General features: G+C 41.6%; 1 long non-coding RNA gene across 2 annotated transcripts in view; it reads left to right on the top strand.

Moving 5' to 3' along the window:
* Positions 1 to 2,890: 2,890 nt before the first annotated feature.
* The window catches only part of LOC116785186, a 37,945-nt gene continuing 15,710 nt past the window's right edge, over positions 2,891 to 25,125 (top strand). For both annotated transcript variants that reach the window (XR_004356410.1, XR_004356411.1), the window contains exons 1-2: positions 2,891 to 3,047; positions 22,567 to 22,671. This is a non-coding gene — a long non-coding RNA (uncharacterized LOC116785186). The remainder of the gene's footprint in view (positions 3,048 to 22,566; positions 22,672 to 25,125) is intronic.

Below are 25,125 nucleotides of genomic sequence, written 5' to 3' on the forward strand. Positions count from 1 at the left end.
TGGATCTGCTTTTCCCCGCAGCCAGTCTTTAATTGAGCAAAGTTTCCCGAGCTCATTTCAATGAATATTGAGTGGATATGTCAGCGAGTTTGTTTCTGAGCCCTCAGAGATCTCATTTGCTCTGGCATCTGTAGTCTTCATCAATTTTACTGTGTCTAGCCTGGAACATATTCGTACCCATCCTTTCATCTGTTTGTACATAAATGGAGGGCAACGGCTGAAGAATGAACAAAATTCCAGGAGAAACACTTCATATTCTCTTTATCTGTTTCTTATTTTCATGTCCCCTATTTAATCATGATTCATCTCTTTCTCTGGAAGGAGCTTGGAAAAAGACTGAGTTAAAACTGAGCTAGAACCTCAGAAAATTGGGCATCACTAAATGCTTTGTTTGTTCCTTTACATATAACACTGCTGAATAGATATAGTGCTGACACTAAAGAAAAATAAGCAAGAGACTGGCATGGAGAGGTTGGAGCAATGTTCTTCAGTGACTTCCAACACTGTTATGGAGTCCAGATCAATCCCAGAAAAGCATCTCCTTTATTAGTTTCAAGGTATATGTCATTTTCTGTTATTTGTGTTACCGATGATTATTATCCTTAAGTGTTTTTCAGGCAAAAATGAAGGGGAAAAAGGAGAATAATAGAATAGGAAGACAGAAGTGGCCTCAGTGAAACATAAGCTGTCTCTTTTCGCAGCTTCAAACCTATGCCTAGAATAGCTGGCCTTTCCAGAATTTTCTCCCAGGCTTCACATTTTCTGCACTTCCTCATGCCCATACGTCCAAGGGAAGTGTTTCATATAAGAAAGGAGTTTCTCAAAACGGACAAGGAAGCCCCAGGAGGTTTTTTAATTCAAACACCCAAAAGTGTAACTGTGCCCTAAAGGAATGAGACAAACTTTGGAAGTTTCTGAACACAGTCTCTTTCTCACCAGGTGCCCTGGACTGGGAGGGACTCTTTCTTCCATATACCTTTTTTCCATCTATCTGAAGAAACCTACAGGAGATATCACCTGCCTGCAAACCCCTCAGATCGTTAACTAGGTGGATCTGTGCATTTTCATCCTGTAATAGCTTTGTTGTTTCTTTAGTCCATGCTCATAGGGTGATGTCAAAAATGTCATCCCTTATGAAAGCTAGAAGGAAAGGACAATGTCAGTGTGTGATATGTAGGGACTGTGACAGGGAGATAGATATAGGTCTGGTGTCGCTAATAATACATAAGGCAGCATAATGGGAGGTCTTTGGAGAGAAAGGCAGAACTTAAAGGATTCTGGACAGGTAGAATTCAGTCCTCATTTGGGGGTTAATTATACCATTTGGCCCAATATATCTTGATGTTTCACCTTCTTTCATATATTAGACCATTTCAAACATTTAACCTTGAAATGACAGAGCTGCTGTGGCTGTTCTTCCATGGCTCTGCCTAATAAATTTAGACTTGGGTGGGTCAGCTTGAAGTATCTGGCTCCGAGTCTTGTAGGGATGCTGGTTTTATTGCCAGAGGAACTTCTCCAGCTAAGGTACAGACTGAAGAAAATCAGTAGTGACTCTGATAGTATAAATTTTAAGATATTCTGGTTCTTGATTCAATATTACCTTAAACTCTCATTCTCTCAGCCCCCAGTGCCTTCATTGGGAGTGCCGATTCTGAGCACTGCACCTGAGATATGTAGCACCCTACGTTTCATGTAACAGTTAGACATTTGGGGGTAGTGTCATTGTGGAAGAGAAATTCTAGTATGACTCCTGCCAGCCAGACCCACTTCCTATGCATCACATGGGGACAGCTGCTGGAGAGAACACAAAGATATTAGAACAGTGTCTTTTTGTCTCCTTGTCTTGAGAGGATACTCCAAGAACCCAAGCAATTCAGTCATAGTCTAAGTGCTGTACAGATATTAGTAACTAATTTGTATTCTATGCTACTCTGATAAAGCAAACAAGTAATTTTGTTTTTACAATGAAGGCTCTTTCTCTATCTGGATATATTAAATTAAAGTTTGGGCCAAGATCATCCAATGTTCTTTAAATTAGAGTGAAAATATGGATGTCACATTTATGATTGAATTGGTACATGAAATTTGTTGATTGTGTTTATGTCAGTGGGATTATATCAAAGTACTGTATTTATTTTTACGCTACATCAGGTGTCACAAAGAGTGGAACTCTGGCACACAGTTGTCAAGAGTCAGCCAGATTGTTCTGGGTTTTGCTGCGATAGCAGTGGGACTCCTGCAGGACAGCCAGCACGATCCATGGCATCCTGGTACCCCCCTGAGCAAACTGATACTGAACAGTCCTGCTCCACTCGAGTGTTGGTGCTTTCCTGGTTACCACTTTTTGCCTCTCCAGTACTCTTGCCTCCCACCAGTATTTCTAGTTCACTGTGCACACCCCTAGCAGGGCTCAGCCCTGAACTAAAGCTCGTTCTTGAGAGCTTCCTGGCATTTTTCCTGGAATTCAACAGGAGTCTGGGAGTGAAAAATACCTATTTCATAGAGCTGAAAAGGCAGAGGGCAGTGTTCAGCCTTTCTCTTGCTACACCAAATTCAGCTCCACCAGGCACAACTTTGCTTAAGGTCTTTCATTTTATTCAGTGAGAACCAAGCTTCAGCGATTGTATCCTGTTGAAATCAATGTCAGGGATTCAAAGGCAGCTCTAACATTTGGCATCTGAGCAGGAACTCCCCTATTTACATGGGTAAGGCACTGGGCAGCATCCAGCTTAGAGCTCTGCTTGCTGCACAACAAAGAAACATGGGTTTGTTTAGCTTTCAGTAGCCTTGGAGCAAGAAGCTTATCACCAGATGCAGCTCCCGTTACATAGCGCTAGCCTTGGAGAAGGATCTCAACAAATCATGGCGTTCTTGTTTGCAAGGCCTCTACTGGCTTTATATCTCTGTGCTGTGCTCAGAGATATTGCATGGGAGGAATAACAACTGCTCTGATGGCATTTGCTGGGATCCCCTTGACGGTTGAGCAGGCAAGCTGGTGCTCCCAGTGGGCTGGCCTGTGTTTCTCTGAGTAAATCTACTGGAAGGTAAGGGCTGAGAGCAATAAAAGAGGAGGGTGGGTTTTTTTATTTTGTACGTGGGATGGGCCACGGGTGCAAAACACAGGTTTTGCTATTTGTTGTAGCCTCACCTTTGGGGTCACAGTGTCATTCCTTGTATCTTCACATGGCTCCTATATCAGTTAGGAAGTCACTCCCTCAATCCCCACCTGTAGGTGAAAACGGCAAAGATTAAATTTCACATGCCCTGTGAAATTTCGCAGCTGCCTCCTCTGGGGCAGAGTGACTGTCACACACTGATACTGCTCAGTGAAAGCCCTTTACGGCTTTGATCCTTGCAGTACCCCAGGCTTGCTTGCTTCAAGTTTAATTTGATCGTGTCAGCACCAGACATAGACGAGCTTTTAAAGTCAGTCTTTGTCAGAGAGGGCTCTGGGCACAAGGAGCTCACCCCACCGCCGCTTCTCTGCTAAATCCATCTAAACCACATTTGCTCACAGTGTGCTTTGAAACAAAACCATTGTAACCACATATTTATTCCTTTTTACATCTCCATGGCTTTGCTTCTTAGGAACTCAGCATGTTTTGTTTGAATTATAAGATGTTTTTAATACTCTGTTTGTATTGTGTTCTGAAGCATTTCTATTGTTGTTCTGCAGTGCCCCAAGTGTTCTGGCTGCAAACTGCTGTAAGTACAACTGGATTATTACTTTGCTTAGGTAAACACCAGAAAATAGCTTTAGAATCATAGAATCATTCAGATTGGAAAAGGTCTTTGCAATTATTGAGTACCTAACTGCCACATCTACATGACTTTAAAATACTTTCACGGATGGTGACTCCAGTGCATCCCTGGAGAGCCTGTTCCAGGGCTTGACAGCCCTTCCAGTGAAGAATTTTTTTCATATCCAGCCTAAACCTCCCCTGGTGCAACTTGAGGCCATTTGCTCTCATCCTTGTTACCTGGGAAAAGGGACCAATCCCCACCTTGATACAATCTCCCTTCAGGTAGTTGTAGAGAGTGATAAGGTCTCCTTGAGCCTCCTCTTCTCCAGGCTAAACAACCCTAGTTCCTTCAGCTGCTTCTTATAAGACTTGTGCTCCAGACCCTTTCCTTGCTTCCGTGCCCTTTGGACACAATCCAGTGCCTTCAGTGTCTTTCATGTGGTGAGGGGCCCAAAACTGAGCACAGTGCTTAAGGTGGGGCATCACCAATACTGAGTTATTGGCAAATGCATTGGAGTAAGCCCTGACTGTATGTACAAGAACCCATGCCAGAGTTCACATAAATAATCAGCACATTCATACATATACAACAAAATTGTGTTCATGAACTTGAACATCCAGTAGATGTCAAGGAATCATGCTGAAAAGATCACCTCAAATTTTGCTGCCTTCAAGGATCTGAGGTTAACTTTGAATGCAAATCTGAGTTCATTCGTTGCATCTCCTGATTTCTATAACAGCTTTTCTTTTTTTTTTTTTTTTTTTTGATTACTTTTGTGCAGCTACCTCAAACCATGAAAATATTTCTCATTTCTGGCTTGCATAGCCTGTACCCACAACAGGAAAATCCTGTTAAGCCAAGTGAGTTTTCTGTCCTTGTGAGAGAAAGTCTGGGGAGAAATGTTCATTAGCTTGTGGCAGCAATTATTCAGAAGGCAAACCAAGTCATGTTGTGAGGCACCTTGGGCACTCTCTCATTTACTTTCTTCCTTCTGAATATCTATCCCTGTGAGGCAGGAACAGCAAACAGCAGTTAAGTCACAGTGGGCCATGCATGTAGATGCATAAGGAAAGACACCAAAAGCATGTTCCTTCCAGGTCAGAAGAACAAGCAGACTTGCTGAAGAAAATGCAAGACTCCTTTACTATACTGGTGGTTGCTCATGTAATTAAAATTATGCCGGCGCAGAAAAAAACAGGTGCCTGAAGCCTTTACCTTTCCACAAGCAGATGCTGGCAGAAGCTTTTTAGTTCGGTGGGGAAGTGGAAGAGGAGGAAAGAAAGCCAGATTTTAATTCAACTTCATTTCTTTGCTCCTGGCCCGTGGCTTTTGAGATGGATTTTTTTCAGGTACACGTTATTTGGCTTATTTTCTCTGAAATATTTGAGCTGTTTCTCTCTCCAGTTTGTCTAGGAATAAAGCAAAGAGTTGAGGTGATCAGTAGCAAAAGGAGCACAGTTTATTTTAGGTTGCTAGGCCTTGCTCTTTGTTTTTATTTTGCCTTGTCTTGATTATTTTTATATATGGCCGAGCCTGCAGAAATTCATTAGGAATTAAAGATACCTTCCGAGGAGCTCAGCATTGTCCTTTACTGAATTTTCTGGGACCCTGATGTGCAGGAAAGGAGAAAATCCTGTTCTATAGCCTTGTTCCAAAGGCTGGATGATGGACAACAAATATGAAGATTTCATTACTGTGTCTTGATAAGAGTCTCGTTTACCAAATTATTGAAGAATTTTTAGTATCTTAATTGCTATATGTAGAAAACAAAGTTGTATTATTACCATCTCCTCAAGAGACCCAGATCGCTCCCATCTTTTGGGGCTTTTTTCTAAGCACCTTCAACATCCTCTTCATTCCCTCACTGCTATACTTTGTGTCCTGTCTTAGTTGGCACAATTGTTCTCCATTTGCAGGACCCAGCTCTGCTCAGGCTTGGAAGTGCAAGTCTAGCACCTTCCTTTCTTTTTGTAAATCCAGCTCCACAGCAGATTTCCCTGGATTTTCCCATCTGGCAGACCTCTGATCTCATCTGGGACACTTCATCCCACATTAGAGAATTTTCTTCAGTCCCTCATTAAACAGTGTGTCCAACTTACCTAACGGGTTAGTCATGGAGTTTGTGCCTTAATGCTCTTTTTGTGGCCATGCTTCAGTCACACTTGGCCACACAGTGAGATCTCCCAGTGCTCTATTGCTCTGCAACACCCCACCTAGCGAGATAGAAAGGGATAAGGACTGACCCTCAGGGACAGCTCTTGTCCAGTTTTTGGTTGCTGAAATGGCTTCAACTTTGGATGCCAGCAGTGGTAGAGGTTAAGTTAATCATCATCCCAAATTTTTCACCATAGCAACAACAGTCCAAATCCAATCAAAATTATAGTTTTCTTTTATAATTTATTTCCTTTGCACATTTTTAGCTCTGGTTATCCTCACTACAAGTCTCTGTGGAGTCACGTCTCTCTTTGCCTTTTAACAATGCGTAAGTCCATGTCTACAAGCACCCCTCTCCAAACATCCCTTTGTAGCTCAACACCTGTGGGCTGGAGCTGAGGATTCATCAGCAAATAGATAGTAGGGCTAAAAATCTCCTCAGGGAAGATCTGAACTAAATCTTTCAAAGCTCTGAGATCACAGTGCTTTAATTAGTTAACAGACAGCTAAGCACTCTGGGCCCTTGAAACAACACCCTGCAACCAGGTGCTCTTATGGGCTGAGAGTCTTACTGTAGCAGAAACTTGGAAGACTTTCATCTATTATCTCTCTTGCAAACTTTGCCATCGCTTTTGAATGTAATGTAGCAACAGTATAGCATAAAATAAAATAAAAAAAAGAGAAAAAAAGCCCCTCTCAGACTCCAGAGAAGAATAGCTCCTGCCATTTCCCTTTTGTATCCACTACTGAGGTATTTGAAAAGAGCAGGAGATAAGTAACCTCATGACTACTACAGATTAACAGGCTCTGAGGTACCAAACACGATTGCTGCTGCTGGGAGTATAATGGCTATTGAAATTCACATTTATACAGACATTTCCACGGTGGCACTGCAAAAAGCAGGGTGTATAGAAGGCTACAGACTGTAAATGCTGAGGCCATGCAAAATAAGACAAGGAGCAAAATCCCTGTCACTGGGAAGCAGCAGAACACTGACCAGTTCCTACTGTGTAGGAGACCCTCTGCAACTTCAGATTACGGATCTTTCTCAGAGACAAAGGATACACTCAAGTTTGGAAAATTACTGCCAAAGGCTTTCTACAGGGGAGGGAACATGAGGCCCTGACCTGCAACGCTGCGTGACGAACTGCCATGAAGTGTTGGCTGTCCTGACAGGCTCTCCAAGGCAGATCACAGGCACTGAGAGACTTCTACCAGGTGATCCAGGGAAGCTGTGGAGGGCAAAGGTGTAACAGAGTTCTTGGGTTCTCTTGTAGCCTTTATTTTTGCTTATGGTGTGTTTTGCAGAGCTCATTGAACAGGGATGGGGCTTCACGGAAGAGGTGTTACGGCTTCTCACATTGCAGAGGCATGTAGTGTGGTTGTCCTTGACACATGGGTTACAATGTGCCTTGTCATCTTTTTCTGAGGTGGTGATAAGGGTTTGAAGCTGGCTCCCTGCCTAGTCTCCAAACCTTACCACAAGAGTTCCCCCCCACCCCCCAAACCTCAGGGAGAAGAGGGAGAAAAACAACCAAGAAAACCCAAAACGAGAGAGAGACAGCTAAAGTGGTATATATAAATATATTTACACTTATATTACAATTACATACAATTAAAATATATACAATTTCACAAGGGAAAGGGAAGGGGGAAGGGAAAGGGAACAAAACCAAAATAAAAAATATATATATATCCCAATCAGTAGCCCAAGATCTAGTAACTAAAGAGTTAGCAAAGAAATATCTCACCACTCTCCTTGGGACAACTGAGAGTCACTCCGGGACGATCACCAGCAACCTCCGTCTCCCAAGGTCGACAAGGCCTTACCAGGCCTCGCTCCCCAACACGGCAGACTCAACAGCAGGGAACCTGCACCCCTAAGCTGCCAGAAGGAAAGAGAGCGAAGGCCTTTCCTCCTTTCTTCTTATAGTCTGGCTTACATAAAAATCGTAGGGAATACTGGGTAAATCTGGACCCTTCCTTGGTTACAAACTGGTCACCAAGGAAGGCCTAGCCCAAACTACCACAGGTGTGTATCAGAAAATGCAAGCAGGGTTTGCTGCTGTTTAAAGCAAGAATGATTTTTGCTTTTCTTGCTTTAGCATGGGAATATGAGAGTCTCAAAATCAGCTCCATTGGGGTTGCACCAGGACAGTGACACTGATAATTCTAATCCAGGATCTGTGATGCAAACTGTGAAGCATTCTGCAGATGAGTGAATTCAGCTTTCTCAATCTCCTCAATTATAAGTCAGTAGTATTGCTCCCATACTGTAGCTGGGGAAAAGGATGTACTGAGAAGAAAAGTGCTTTTTCCAGTGACACCTAGAAGACCAAGGACAGACTTGGGAAAACAACATAGATGTCCTTTCTCCAAGTCTCCAGGTCTAATGCATACACATGTAATTTGTCAGTAAAGACACAAGTCAGTTCTTTTTGCCTTTCCTCATACTGTACAATGTCTATACCCACAGCCTCTGAACACCTTCCAAGCATTTGCAGTGTTATCCTTCCAGCATGCCTGTAAAAGAAATACTAGAGTGCCTCCTTTTACACCTAAAGAATAGCAATTCAGGGGTTTAAGGCATGTTTCATGCTTTTGGTTTGAAGAACTCTGAGATTATGTAGAAAGTTGAACTGGTAATAAGTAACAGTTGCATAAGTTCCAGAAGAAAGCACTGTAATAATCTGGGTTTTGATATTTAGCTGTAAAAATCTTAATACCTCCTCTGTCAAGAGAGTGGGGGGTAAGCTCTCAACCAAACTTTCATGTATGCAACGCTCTGGGGAGCAGAGTTTGCACATAGTTGTTAGATCTCACTTATATCCACACATTTCTCTCCAGCTGCTCCTGTTACTGAGTAGAAAGTTGGAATGTTGATTTTCATCTCTCGTGTATTTTTGATTAACTGATCCCCAAGAAAAAGAGTGATTAAAAACCACATCAGCAGGTTCCAAAGGATATGTCCCGGACAGATCTGTTCTTCTTCCTTCCTCCCATCCTGCAGCTTTCCCTCCTCTAAGTACAGGGAGATTTCAGAACAATGGTGAGCGATTCCAACCTATGTGATGGTTTGTGTTAAATCTATCCCATCAGAAAAATGAGTAGTCTACACTGCATGGGGTGCTTGGTGCTCTGATAGTAGGGGGTGTAAGTCATGATTGAGCAGCACTGGCAGAGTTGTGAGGTGGTGGCACTGGAATACTAATGTGACCTGGAGGTCAGAAGTGAAGAAGCTGGCAGATTTCGGTGTGTGACAGATTTTGATACGCAATACCTTTGTCAAAGAGGTATGTCCAAACTCCATTGGAGCCATCAACACTGACAGCAAAATCATTGTGTCAGAGGAGACAGAGTTTCTAAAATTCAGTATCAAACAATTAAAGACTAAAAATAACTCCACAGCTGTGTCTATTCCTCTCTCTAAGTAAATGTTTACTTTCTTTGTATCTATTTTAGTGGCACTGGTCAAGTCAGCAGAACTGAATGAGTTACTGCTTTAGCCCCCTGGGTCACACAGGGTACACGGACATGATGCAAGAAGCACATAACTTATTTTTACTGGAGGGCAAATGTGGAAATCCACAGGTCTACAAATGGAAGGAGCCAGTCTCATAACAGTTAAGGCCAACAGGCTGTCTTATTAAGGTCAGATCTAGTGTGCCATGTTGAAGGTAATTAGTCCACTGCTTATAATTTCAGTACATTTGAATCTGAATATAAAATGAGGCAATTTTCTTCCTGAGGATAAGAGAAATGTGTGCCTTTGCAGAACATGAGACACAATCATTCTCAGACTGGCCAGCTTTATTTCTTCCTGATGAGGCTCTAACTCCCCAGGGAATAAGCTGAAAACGGCATTTTCAACGGAGAGGGCAAGATACAAAGAAGAAAGTTTTTCTTCTGCTCTCAGGAGTGTTTTGCTTGGATGGTGGCCTGTTGCTAAGTGGCCCTATGGGAATGATTCTCAAAAGGATCATAGTTCTGTGGTCCGGGGATTTCATTCCCTTTAGACTTCTTTCATCTCTTCATTCAAATCCTACCGCTGAGATTGACCCTGTAAGCTATTAGTTGCCCTCAGCTACCATTCTTCCCATTTCAAATGCAAGGCTGATAGGAACATTAAAAAAACAAGGCTCTTCAGACCTGGCAAATTTTGTCATTAGGTAAGTGCAAAATAGTTTTGGTTTTTTTTTTTTTCCTCTTTGCTTTGTGGAGTGAATGGGATTGGATTCTTTGTTGCCTTGCAGTTTACACTGAAATGTATGCTTGTGCCAAATGCCTATAACACGCTGCCAAATCCAAAGAGTAGCATTTTGTATGTTCTTTGTTCAGGCATGAATGCCTTGTGCAAGGTGCAAAGCAAGACTATCTTAGATGTTACAATAGTCCCAATCACAGAATGTTACTAGCAAATGCTAAAACATGGTAGCACATTTCCTTGGTTCTTCTGTCTCTTGTCTGAAGACAGGATTGCTGAGACTGAGCACAATCCTCACCCTTCAAAATTGTCATAAATTTAGAAAGCTACTAGATATAAAATACCAAGCTACTAGATAAAAAATATAATGTTTGCTTGCAACTTGCAAACAAAATTTAATTTTTCAGCATCTGAGCCCATATAGGAATTATAACATTGCCAGTTTGCACCCTCAATAATTTTCAAGTGTCCTAGGATCACCTATAACTGCAGCACAGAACGGACAACAAAGGATTCGGTACGCACTCACAATTAAAAGACTTGTTACCTCTGATCCATTTCATACTTCAAATGGAATGAAAGATCTTTTATTATACAGAGAATCCTGCACATTTTTTTTTTCCAAATGGTATATAGTCCTGTAAAGCATTCTGGGTGATGGCAGTGCTGTCAGGAGTGCACTCTCCCTTAAGGATTACTCTCAAAGCGAGTGCTCTCTGTTATAGCAGTGTAGGGGCTGAGGCTCAGGTTATTAAGAAGACAGATGTTCTTGGGGGATGAGAGGAGGTAATAGTTGTGGAAGAACCCTGAAGGGAGAGTATTTCCTGCTTCTGCAAGTGAGGTTATCTTCCTCTGATGTCCTCAGAAGGGCATGTATACACTGTCTGCCAGTCCAAATCTGTAGGTCTTGATTGCCCAGCTTCTTGAGTTGTATGGTGTTGTGGGCTATTATCCTTAGAAAAGGAGTGTGATCTATGTGTTCACAACATTTAGGAAGAAAGACCTTATCTGTGAAAAGACATGGCTGATGCTTAAGAGTCTCTAGTCATTTTTTCGGATGAATCATGGCCATCTGTGGTTACCCCAGACAGTGCTGGACATAACTGTTAGGGAGGTTGCACTCTGGTGTTTTTGATTCTCCTTTCAGCTCCTAACAGCAGAGAGACACATCTGTTCTGTGGGAAGGGGAAATAAAGGGACTTATGCTCCTCTTGAAAAACATAAGCTTTATAATTGAGTTTATCCAAACAAGAGCAAAGCCTGAATTTGACATCTGTTTCTTAGGCTCATGGCCTGAAAGGGCCCCCATCTTTACGTCTAAGCTCCTGTATTAACTTCAGGGCCACTTCTTCATCTGATCCTCTGTGGAGACAGGTTCTAACTTGGCACTGAGAAATGGAGAGGCTGAAGTGAGATGGCTTAAAATCTGATCTCAGGGTATAGAGAAACTCCCTCAGCAAAAATTGTTGGACTGGGATCCTGTGATTTCTGTAAGCACGTGGTATTGAATTACTCCTAAACACACAAATAAGTATGGGATTCACTGAGAGCATCAATATCTACCACAGGAGCCTGCAGTGCTTGGCTCAGTTTGTAGACTCCCAGGAGATCAGTTGGCATTTAATTCTGATCACTGCAGAAAAGTGAGGCTGAGCTGCAACAGTGACTGACTTAGCTGATGTGTGTGAAAATGTTATTAAAATGGGAAAATGTCTCTCCTAATGGATTTTGCGTTGCCATTTAAAAATCTCATGTAAATGATGCACATAGGATTTGCAGTGGGGGGAACCATCAGAGATAATAATAAACTATTAATACGAACTAGTCAAGCTTCACTTAGAGGGATTAAGACTCAGTCATGTCTCATTTAGAAGTGTAGTATTAAGTCGTCCTTCAAATATGACAAGGTTTGTGTTATCCCTGAGTTGTTTCCAAATGAGGAGGGAAATCTCAATTAATTTGAACTATTGCCTGTTGTCAGTCCTTCCTCCATGGATTTGGGAGTCCAGCCTGATGCCATAACCTACAGCAGCAACAATGGACGTAGGTTTAACATTGCCAAGGAAGTAATAAGTACCAAAAAGTGGTGCTGAGCGTAGAAAGAGTTGTCTGAGGAAGGGGTACTAAGAGGAGTGGGGAACATGCTGCCCCATTGTCTGGGAGTCATAAATGCTGCCATAGAAAAGGAATTTGAAACAGCAGATTATTTTACCCACGGGAAAAGAGAAGTTTCTCTTTTTTTCTAGCACTTGCTATGTGGAAAAGACCAATGCAGCTTCCCTCTAGCTGCCTCTGTGCAGAGCAGCTATCAAATTGTCTGTATTTCAAAATTCTGGCTTCTACCCCTTCTCTGGTGATTCTGTCCCTTGACTTGGTGGATTCTACCATTACAAGCTCTTTTTTTTCAAGATGCCTCACATCAGCTATCCATCTGAGCAGCTGAATCAGGGAACTCACCTGTAATGTATTTGAAATGTATGGTATGTGTGAGCCCTCGCTATGTTGCACCTGGGTTCTCTGATTTAGCTTAGCATCATACAGACATACTGTTCTATTTATGTACCATTTACATTGACCTTTCTCAATTCTGTTGTATATAATCTTCAAATATGTACAGAAAGTTACTTTGTCCTCCTTAGATGTCACTTAACAAAATTCAGCAGCAGCAGCTGTGGCCACGTGCTGCAATAGCTGCATTGTTGTCACTAATCCAAATGTTGTGGTTTTTAGAGATTTGCTGCATTAGCAGGATGGGATCTGACCATCCTTCTCTCGTACAAAGAAATTTACCATCTAAACTCAAGATACTTCCACTCATTAGCAATATGGTAAAATCAAACATTTAAGGGATTCATTTAATCAACTTGCCATCAACATTTGTGATTTCAAATGATTTTACTGGGATTGTGCTTGCTTACGATGTCGCTTCAACTTGTGTAAAACATCTATCTGAAATGTCTCTCACATTAAGAGATGTAGGCTCAAACTGCTTCTTTCTCCACAAATGTATCCTTAATTTTGATTTCTTTAGTCCTTTGCTGTGATGTTTGCAATGATCTTTGCAGTGATGTCTATGATGTCTGTCCCTTATTTTGGGACTTTGTTGTCATTGTCTCCACCATGTTTTTCTGAGGGGAGTTGGAGGCCAGAGTTCCCATAAGCACATGTGCACACAAAAATTTTGAAAAAAGGAAAAATTTCATCCCTTACATTTTACTATGAATTTTAGCTGGTGTGTGACTTTTTTTAATACATTGAATTTTGTAATAGAATCTGCCTTTGAAAACCAGTGTTAGGAATTAATAAGGCACAACATCTAGAGTTTGAGAAGCATATTCATTCATCTAGAAATCTATACAAACCCAGCACAGTTTCTGATACAGAATTTTTCCAAAAACCAGCTTGTGGATGAATTGTAGATCACTTGAATTAATTAACAGGTTTTCAGAGACAATTTCCAATGGTGAATTAATGTAAAAAAAAAAAATCTCAAATCGTTGAACAGACACTTCATAAGGAATAAATAGACTATAAGCTAAATTTCATTCAAGAAGTTATTTATATTAAAAAACTTGCTCAACTCTACTGAGATTGAGCAGTTCACCCTTTTGATTCTAGCCCCATGCACTCATGCACACACATACACTCTCACTCTCTCTCTGTTTGGACAATTTAACTCTTGCAACATCTTGTTATTAGCCATAATCATTAGTGCCACAGTCATTTTGCTGTTCCAGTTCCTCCTCTCTCATCTTTCCTAGCTCTGCTTGTGCACTACAGTGATTCCTCTGTGTCTTGTAGAATTAATTTTAAACATGGAGACTTACGTGCTTCAGTCTTTAGATGGCACCAAAACTGAATGCACTAATTAGGGAAGCTTTATGATTTCTATTATTTTCCAGTAACAGATAGGCCTGCTTTTTAGAGCGTGTAAATGTTGTGATTTGGAAAGGCTTTCTATGAGTTCTACATATGCTCTCTGTAGTGCTAGATCTTATGTTGATTAAAGGGCACCATCTAAACAGAAGCAATTGCACCAGCAGCTTTGAAATGCACACTGTGTTGGCAAAAATTCTACTGAATTGAACTGCAAGAATTTGACTAAACAATATAATCAAACTCTTGAAATATACAACTAAACGGCAAGGTTGTCTGATGTTGGTAGTGGTCCTTTCAATTCCTTCCTGTTCAAGTATATGAAGCAGTCAAATATTTTCCTTTCATCTCAGGGCATTATTATCTTTAAGCAGTTTGTGTATGTACCAACTTCTATTTGTCTAGGTGGTATTGACTGAAAGAAAGCAATGCATGAAATTGAATTTCTAAAGAACCAGTGCAAAATGATAAGAAATTAAAATAGATGGAGACATTAAGTGCTCCCCAAGGGCAATAACACTGGTACTTAATGGTCAGAGATGTACAAGAGACAAATCTAGAAACTATTTACTATATAAATCCTTACAGACAGACTTCTGGTAACTGGAGCTGTGGTGGAGGAAGGTCTGAAATTGTTGCTTTCTTTCAGCCCTAATGCTGAGGTGATCATCATCTACCCCAACTGATCCCTTCTGGCCCTCAACTTATCCCATATCCCAATGCCTCTTGCTAAACTGCTTGCTGCTTTAAGAGCAGCTGTCAAAGCACTGTCAGAAGACCAGAGTCCTGGAAAGCTGAATGACTCTAAGAAAAATTATTCAGGTTCATTTTTCTTGAATTTAAATTGAATTACATACATTAACTCATTTATTTATTTACATTGCACCTCCAAGAAGGGCACTTCTGTGGTTAATGAGCAAGTGACCCAGAAGATTTGCATTATACAAGTGTGAACTTTAATGCTAAATACTGAAATCTCAGGCTTGGTTGGTTCTAGACTTACTCAAGCAAAGAAAAACTCCAGTGTGTGCAAGCATGTTTTACTGTCTATTCACTCTGTGTGGACCAACTAATGGTTTCAGCTAGCTCAAAAGAATGAATCACTTTTTTTTTTTAAATATTCTAAGTACACATTTAGTAACAACCAATAAGTAGAGGAGAGGTAACCCAAGCAGTCTGCTTAGTATTGGCCTGAGCCAATAGCCAAAATTTGATTTAATTAGAGAAGCAGCAAGTTTTTCATTACCTTAGGTGTTACTAATTTGACAAATAAACCACATGTGTATTGCAGCTTCTTAGAAACATCTCAGCTTTCCCTGAGCACTCAAAGGTCTGCTCCAACCTATGCCCCTCTCTTTTCCTTCAGTGAGAAAGATCTGAGGAACCACTATCGTCACAAGAGCCAGCAAATAGTGGCAAGGTTTTTGAAGTGAGGGACTCAGCCAGGAGCTCACCCAGGACTCACAGGGAACCTAACCTCTGTTAACTGCACTCAAACAAGCAGGTGACTAGTTTGAAGGGTTCAGTCCCTCTCCTTTGCCTGACTGCTCACATAAGCATTGCCACTCACAGTGAGATCTCTTTCAGTGGTGGCTCAGCACTTAGGGCATAATTTTAATGCATCAGCTTCGGCACTGGAGCTGACATAACCCGGTTTGTTGTTCCTCTGACCTGGATTGCTCACTGCCGCTCATTTTGGCATGTGTGCCCTCTGCTGACTGCCTCCTTGACTGTACTATGGACCTGGATCACTGGGTAAGATCCTGAAAAAGATTTTGGAACAGAAGGAAGGAAATTTGCTGTGGCCATGTTATTTGGCAAAGCAAGTATGTGTAACACTGTAAGACTAATAAAAACATAGGTAGCATAATGAGGGATAAGGGAGTCCTTAAACCCCCCTGGTTTTGAAGTGCAGTGTGGCTAGCCCTCTGATGAGGGATGCTCTGGGAAGTACTTGGGCTCCGAACAGCAGCTCTTTGAGGCAAATTTTTACAGTCCTTATTTTATCCTCTTTGCTCACCAAATGATTGTACAGGCTAAGTTATGCTTCCCTAGGAGCTACCATCCTTGATGTGTTTTCAGTTTAACAAAAGCTTGAAACACCAATTTACCAGCTCCTCTTGTGGGCCTTAACATTTTCTTGTGTAGATGCTGAGCCCCAGGCAAATACTGGCCATATTCAGCCCCAATTTTCCATGTTTTGCCTTGAAAGGATACCTAAGATAAGATACCAGACATAAACCTCTTTATTTGGTTGCTGTATTAGCCTACAAGTTGTGCAGTCAAGCAAGGGAACAAGTCTCCAGAGCAGCTGTGGCGTCACCATCTCAAAAATTTTCAAAACTTCTGGACAAGGTCCTCAGTAACCTGACCTGTTTTTGAAGCTGACTTTGAGCTTATGCTTGATGTTTTTGTGCTTAGTTTTACATGGACTCCTAAAATCCCTTCCAACCTGAATTATTTTAGGTCTCAGAACCCCTTTGTGTTGTTTAGATTTGTTATCTCCTTTCACTTCTTTGCTGTCTGGTCTCCCTTAAAAAACATACTCCCTTAAATATAATCTCTTCTGTCTTGGAAAAAAAAAAAGAAAGGATCTGCAGAAAAACACAGATGACCCAAGTGGAAATTTTAGTGGTACCATTACATCAGAGGAGGGCTTTAATTAGTAGGCCTGAAGTAAAGATAATCAATTCAGCCTGTATCTGTTACAGACACATGAGAGGGATGCTAAACAGATGGAGACCATCATTTGTTAAAGTGAAAGGTGTCTTCTCTAACCTTGCAAAGATCTCTATTACAACACTTTGATTCCCTTGTTGAGCAGCTCAGCAGGGCAATAACTGTGAGGGGAAGGAAGAAAGAAAAGAAAGATTCAAAGTAGAACTTGGGGAAGTCAAAAACTATCATACCTAAAATGTGGTTTTTAACTTTTACCTTGCTAGCGGGTTCTTTCTCAGAAACTGCACCGATTTACCTTGGCCTGTAAAGAGCAACTTCATTCCTTGTGAATTTAGCCAGGAAAAAAGGCACTGTGCCTTGCTCTCTTGCTGAAAGTTTGGACACAGGAAGAAGGAGGCAGGGCTCCAGATATACTTCCCATTGGAAAAACGATTCCTTTTCCAGTGATGCAACATGTTCACAGGGGCTGCACAATGTGACTCTGTACCTGTGTTGCCTCAGAGAAAGCTTCCATTACAGAGATGAAAGTGCTGTGGAGTAGGGCTTCACCTGTCATCACTGTCACCAGCCTCTCTGGAATAGCCTGTCCTCTTTTCAACAGACATAACAAGGAGACTTTGGTGGGGCCAAGCACTCCCATGTTCACAGATGCTCATTGTAGGGGGGAACAGCCTGAAAGACATGCAGGAATTCCCACATCTGGTTTAGGAAATAAAAATTGGGACCACTAGGGACAAAAGTAATTAGGGACAAAATGGTGTAAGGTTGGAATCCTACCATCTTGTATTATGAGGTATTTATGATCCTGTGTTTTCTAAGTATACCTTGCTGTTGGATCTCTTGGAGAGTGGGAAAAGTCTCAAACACACAAAAGAAAATAGTAATGTGATAAGAAGAAAACAAAGGAGAAAGGCAACAACTCTAAGAAAGAAGGGATCCAATTTTGTAAGTGTCTAAGGGACTTAAGAGATCAAACCTCTGGTAAATTTAATTAAGTGCCTCACTTGAGGCACTTCTGATAATTTACACAATTTACCAGGAAAAAACCAAATTATAAAAAGCTTGGCACCAGTTATGCTGGAGGCAAAACAAACCTTACTCATTAGGTCTCTCACTACTCTGTATATCCTAAGTTGGGTGGTGGATCCCCAGGGAATTTCCCCTTGAACACATCCTTTCTTAGCAGTCAGAGAGCAACTAATGTGTGAGAGTGCCTAGAAGGAGTCACTGTTTTTGAGTGACAGCATGTAAACTGTACAATCTCCTGTAGAAAGGCTGTCTGCTGGTATTTCAGTTCTCTGATATGGATTCTGTTTCCCCTGTAGTCTGGCCTCTCCTTGTCTGTTTGTTTTGTTATCATTTGTATGGAGATCATCAGATCCAAGTACATTTGACATATGGAGATAAGTCAGGAAAGGAAACAACATATGGCAGACAATTCATATCCATCAAGATCTGTCATAAACCCATTTTTAGCAATAGAAGAAGAAGAGCAGAAAAAGACAGCAGGTTTGAATTTAAAATAAGCATGCTGCTCTAACAAACAGGAGGGCCTAGGGCTTGCTTTGTTAAATGAGACCTTTGGTTCTCCAAAGGCAGCACCTGCTGCTGCTTCAACAGTGGGTTAAAATCCTCTGCAGTGCATTGGCCAATTCCTTATTGACCATCATGACTGATTAATGACTAATCTCAAAGCCTTGAATGAAGATACCTGCACTGGCTGTCTAGCCTGTTGAATCACTGCCTTGGGATAGTCCTGGTCTAATCCAGCTGTTCAGCCCACATTTATGGGGAAGAGGGAGAAGGGGAACATCATACTGTAGAGATGCTAACGGGTGAGTGGGCCCAGAGACCCCAGTGTGCAATAAATGGCTCTGTCCTCAGTGTCTTTTCTGCCCTGTAGCAACATCACATAATTGATAGGATAGATGAAACAGTCCATGTCCATACTAGGAGGGCACTAGCATTGTCTGTCGGAAAGGTGGGCAGGATTGAATTCAGGCTGAATTCAAATCATCTACAAAGGTGCTTTGAATATGTAGTCCTGGGTCTCAGGAATGTGCTAGGCTTCAGGCTATTCCTGGGACTGGCTGCCTCAGGTAAGGTGTAGCTGTATACTAGAAACATGGTATTTGATTTCTTTAATAATAAAAAAAAAAAAGCTGGTCCTTCATTTTGCGTGAATTGAACTTTTGGCTGGAGAGGAGTATTTTGAAGGGTTGTATCTGCTCTAGACATGGCTGTATTTGGATTTTTTGGATATACTGGGAAGTTTTAAAGGAATGAGGGTGATTTCCAAGAGAGAAAAATACTCTGTGTGTCATCAATCTGTGTAATTTAATTAGTAACGAATTGAATTTTTTCTGTAAAATTTAATGGCCATTTTTCTCTAGGGGAAACTTGGCCTTTTACCAAAGAAAGTGGCCTTTTATGTTTACATGGTTTCCTTTTTATAACCCTGTAGAAGTGTCTTGCAAGATAGAAATGTTGTTTTGAGGATATGTAAAGCTCTGCAAGGGAGTGCTTACATTGCCCAGCCTAACAGAGGTCTCACAGGTTCAGGCCCTCCTGTGCCAAGAGGAAGGAGCAGCCTCAGGCTCCTTCTCTTGAATCCAAAAGCTGAAAAACAGAGGAGAAATAGCCACTGTGCAGATATACACTTTGAAGGAGGATCTCCCAGCCTTTTTTCCTCATATTCTTTTACATAAGTTCCAGTAGGGCCAACCTCCTGTCTCTTCTGCCAATCATCTTCTCATCTGTTATTTTCTCTGCTCCAGGAGCAGAGTAGTTGAGCTGTAATGGTGGAGTTTGCTGATACTACATTTCTGGAAGTAAGCTTGGCCAAGTGTGTCTCCCACTCCTGCCTGGGTGAGCAGGAAGGATGAAGCCTTTGTCTGGTGTGAAGGATATCGAAGCCCAGCCCTGCCCAGAGCATCACCACAGTGTCACAATAAGGAGGTGTTGTTGAGCATAGTAATCCTTTACAGTTGCCAGCTAAGAGGGTTTAAAATGCAAAATGGCATTTCAGTGTTTAAGAATAGCAAGTAATTTGATGGCTGTAATAGAAAAGCTTCCAATAGAAAAGCAATGTGTTCCAGAGCTGCATAACACTGCTGATAAAATTGCCTTTGGATTCCTTGTCTAATATTCCAGCCTTTCTCTCGCTCAGCAAAACACAATAGCTTGCACTAAGCCTCCCTGGGAGGGCAGCTAACAGCACATTTACTAGACACTTCAAACATTTGATCATATTTCTCCTGAGTATATTTAATATCTGTTAATGTCAGCAGCCCCAGCCTGATCAAAATACCTGCATTGCTGGGAAAAAATGTTTAATATAAAAGATGACACGGGTAAGCAATCACTTACTGATGTCTTTTGGAAATGGATAGGTGACTATCTAGGCTCCCCCTACTCCACTTCTGCCTCCTCGTCCCCCACCCTGATCTGTTACCACCCTGCTGCTGTGTGCTCCTCTGAATGCATTAGAATGGTTATTCTGAGTATACAGGAGATGCCAGGAATAGTTTCAGGTTTCCTGCCTCATCAAACCAAATTCAATCTGTAAAAAATTAATACACCCAGAAGGAACAGTTAAAAGCATCTCCAATCAATTACTGTTAAAATGGGGGCTAGAAGGCTGATTTGTTAAATGAAACCCAATCCAGCTCAGAGCTCAAGAGGATACTGAGACAGCAGTACAGCAACGAGTCAAGCTGTGGTGCTTCAGAGGAGGATAGCGAAGAAGGTATGGGTTGAAGCAATGCATCACTCTCAGCTGCACACTGCTTCAGGCTTGGGGACCCCCAAAAGCACACCCTGTTTTGGGCAGGCCAACGAAGTCTCAGCAGAACAGTCTTCTTCCCAGACTTCCCACAAGGCAGGAGGTGGCACAGGTGGCCATTTGCAATGGCCATTTGCATCTTCTGTCCTTTCTTCCAGTGTAACTGCAGTGAGAATAAAGGATGCAGCCAGCAGCCTTGAGAGATCTGCACACTTACAACAGCCCCATGTCTACTGCACTGCTCATTCCAGCAGTTCAGAAGACAAGTTGGTACATCATCCACATGAATTTGCCTTTAAAAATCATAAGTCAAAAATAGATAGATGAAAGTTGTTTGGTTTTTTTTTCTTGATATCTGAACATTGTTGACATTCAGTATTATTTGTGATGGAAGCTGAGACTCTCATATCATCTCTTGACTTAAGGGCCTGGAGCTTCAAGCTGCAGTTTTAAAGGTTGAATAAGTTTCAAGAACTGCCAACAAAGAGCCTTGTGGTGTAATTAAACAGAAATTTCAGTAATTTACACACAGTGGGTTCAATCGGTAACTCTTGACTGACTCTTGTCTGGTGTGCCAGTCTTCATAAAACTGAATTCTGTTTTTTTCCCTCAAGTGCTGTCTGCTTGTTTCCAAGCTGTAGAAAATTTCCAAATCATGTCTGAAGTTACATTTGAATGAAACCTTTTCAAGAATATTTTCTTGCTACTTGATGCCTTAAAAATAAATAAATAAACACACAAACAATTAGGTACACAACCAGCTGAAGTCCATTGTCACTACTTTGCCTCTGATTAATGTAGGTCACACTTTTCTTCCTTCCAGCTATTAAGTATTTAGATCCATTTATACTTTAATCCCGTGTCTTTTTCCTGGTCCTTTGTTGCTGTGTTACATCCTCACAGTCAGAGAGCATTGAACTAAGTGGTAGAAAAATGGGAAGAGGGAGTTAAGGCAGTAATCCGGCTTTGAAATAAAAAATTGGCCTGAGGTGAGTGCTTGAATCTAAAGAGCTTACTGAAGGCAGAAGGGGAAAAATAATATGGCAGGAGAAACTGAGGCAATATGACCTCAGCCAAGATTAGTACTTGTCTAAATGGGGCACTTGAATGCAATTCTCATGAGAAAGGGTTAATTAAACTGCATTTCCTTGAGTGTTGACTGAGTCAGGACTAGGAGTGAGAGATTTTTGGAAGGCTATGATAGGATTTTTAGGGTTGTTAGGTAAGAGAGTAGTTCGGCTGGTGCTGGAGCTATGCTGCTTGGTGGAAGGAGGAATCAGAGAGGCCTCGAGCTGCTGAGATGGGAAGGGTTCATGTTGCGCTCCTCACCTTTCCCTACATCCCTTTGTTCAGGCAGAGGAGCACTGCACTCGAGAAATATGTTCACGTTGCTCACAAATCGTTGCCTGTGAGATTCAGAGTGTGTTCTGGGCTTGATCTGTTCCAAAAACTGTATTTCCCTTGGAGCTAGGAAGGAAATTTTTTAGACAGCAGCAACAATTGTGCTCATAGTGAGGAAACATGTCTGCCTATTAGCTATCTATCACTTTTTCTATACTCTTCTCTATCTTAAACAGTAGCAGCAACCTCCCTTTTGGTTGAATTAGAGGAAACAAGCTGGAGAGAGCTCAAGTAAAGCCAGCTGAGATATTCTTGTGTTCAGTAAAACAAGTTTACACAGAAATACAATTATTGGTCTCCTCTGTCAATAACTGGACATGCTGACTCCATAATGCCCTAGTTCACACCTCTAATGCTTTGCTGCTTGAAAGCCAACCCAATTTCCCTATGAAATATTGAAAATAAAGTACCTATTTTATGGAGACTTTTTGGACTCCATGCGTTCTGTGTCGCAACAGGTATAAACTGGGTTTTGCTGAAAAGAGAGCATTGTTATTTCATTTTTCCAGGTCTGAGCAAGAGGAATGATGTTTCTGCAGTCAGATATAGAAGACTGCATGGTTCAGTTGTGCCCTACACTAAGATACAGTAACACATAGTGTGGTGCAGCTTTAATTTTAATTCAAAATAAATATTTCCATAACCTACAAAATTCCCCTAATACACTTATCTGGGAGAACACAAAGATTAAAGAAATCCTGCTAATTCCTTTATCTTTCAGATACAGGGCTGAAAACAAAGACATCCAAACCTTGAGCCATTTAGAAGAGGAAGAAGCCAAAATCTGTGCCAGAGGTTTGACTGCTGGGTTTACTCATGGCTTCAGGTAAGCTTCTTTCCCTGGGTTGTTTAGCATTTCAGAGGCCCTCTGTGTTCCTCAAGGAGAGCTGTGGATTACAGACATAAAACCTTGCATAGCTTGCAGCCAAGGCAGAGCAGGGGGAGTACAAACAAGCTAATCCAGGGTGCCTTCCTATCCAGCCGCCTGCCTCTGACCCTGGCCAGCACTACATGCTTCAGAGGAAGATGTAAGAACCTCACAGCAGGCAGATGCAGGATAATCAATCCTTTCAACCTTTTTCTCAAGCCCCATTAGATCTCATCCTGATCCTGAAATAGTTAGAGGTTGGATTAAGTCTTGAAGAATGGCATTTAATACACTCTAAAAATTGTTGTTATCATTAACTCCCATGACTCTGGAAACTAATGTTATCCTTAGACAAATACATTTTCATTTTGAATCACCCTGTGTCCTTGGTCTACTATAGCAATGAGTACATAGGCTTAAACACCTGTTTGCAAGAAGTATTTAATATTTCTTTCTATTTGTGGTGATTTTGCTGTGATTTTTTTCACTGCCTGTCTTTTTTCCTGACATTATGAAGTAAGGAGTAGGGATAAAGTGGGTATGCTCTAAAGATTACACATTCCTTCCTCACATTATTGTACAAAAGGTCTCAGGGGATGAATTCTTTCAACAGCTTAAGCATTAGTTTGGCAGCCTGCTTCCAGCCCCATTAAAAAATACAGATACCCTAAACACAAGCCCTAATCCATACCTTAGTCCAAATTGCTGACCTTGGCTAACTTTTGTTTCAGCTTTCCCAGGCATGGTTAGGATAAGTAGGATCTTATAGAAGAGCTATTTTTGCAGAACATCTATCCTTTGGCAGCCCCTTTCCTGCCCTACTCAAATTGGAGTAGTAGTTTTTGTCCCTCTCCTAACCCTAACCCTTTCACTCATCCTTTTTGTCAGGGCAGCCTTAACCAAGACCCTCAGATATCCTGGAAGTGGAAGAGTTTTCAGTCCAGAACATTTGCAGCTTCCCTGTTCCCTTGGCCTCCCTTTTTCTCCCTGCACCATTTGTAGCACTCTTATTGTAGTCATTTTTAACCCTAACCTTGGCTAATGGCCTTGTCTTCTGCTCTTTCCCTAGGATGTCTTCTTAATATCTTGCTTTAACAGAAATCATGTCCCCATTTAACTTGTGCAGTATGTCTGAGGAAGTTTTCAGAGCCAATGAAGAGACATGATGTGTAAGAGTTCAGCTGGGTTTGTGGTGCTTACCTAGAATTGCTCAAACGTATTTGAGTGTTTAATTTTTAATCAATTTTGGCTATGTGCTATCATTTGTGTACAGATTGAAACTACATGGATATATCTACAGTGATGATTTGAACTGTTTCCTTGCGTCACCTGCATTATATCTTTGCACCACTTGCGGTGCAGCATCCTCTCTCTAGCCCCAGCTCTTGACCATTCCTCCTTTACTCTCCTTCTCCCTATAACACTGCAGCCTCTTTCTCTTGCATGTTGCATATTCTGTTCTTCTCTTCTCTTCTCTCCTGATTGGAGCTCCTCACTGAGGCAGAGGCCAAGGGGCACCTGAGGGACCCATGTGTGTATTTGCGTGTTGTGGGCAAGAAAATGCAGAAAAGGCCCTGCCTGTGTGAACTGGCAGAGCCCCATGCTGTGAGCTGGGCGTGGGAGGCAGGCAGGGGAGGTGTTGCCCTGCTGTGAGGCACAGCCTCTCCTGTGGTGGGACAGGCACAATTGATACTCAGAGTTACCGTGGCGTCCTCTGCCAGAGACACTGGGCGTGTGACTGCTGCTCTGTGCAGCAATGAGGGCCCTCAGCAGTTTGGGGGTACAGATCATGGGATGGGTGTAAAAAAACCCCCAGCTTTCTCAGTAAAGAAAGAATTTCCCACCTACATTTAGATTTCTGTGCAAGCAATATTTTCCCCTTTTCCAGTGTTACATGTCTTTGGTGTTTTAGAACTTGAATTTGATTACTTGGGCCAGTCATCTGGTTGCCTAAGGTCTTCCTGAATGTCATCGTAATAATTCTTACTACTCACCCACCTAAAAATTTGTGCCCAGTGCATTTTTGCTATTTCACTCTCAGCCCTTTCTAGATCATTCAAAAACACAAGCAAATTAAACAGTGTGGGATCCAGAGCGGAGGCTTGAGGCATATAACATTTGTCAGGGTGAAAATAGTCTATCTGACTCTTCACTTCTTTTCCCTTTGTTAAAGTTTCATCAAAATAATAGTTTACCTGCCTCTACTATGCTGCTTGAATTCCTATAGTTTCTCTTTTTTGCAGTGATTGCTCAAAAGCATTTTGACAGTCTGAATAAGTCGTGGCTTTCCTCTGACATGGCCAGAGAATTATGAGAGATTAGTGAAACACTTCTGCTTTCTCTGGCTGTCATTTTAAACAACCCGTTACTATTTTCTTCCCATTCTTAATGCTCCTTTTAAGGAAGAATGGC

This window comes from Chiroxiphia lanceolata, chromosome 3 (assembly GCF_009829145.1).
Source record: "Chiroxiphia lanceolata isolate bChiLan1 chromosome 3, bChiLan1.pri, whole genome shotgun sequence".
In the NCBI taxonomy this organism is placed as follows: Eukaryota; Metazoa; Chordata; class Aves; order Passeriformes; family Pipridae; genus Chiroxiphia; species Chiroxiphia lanceolata.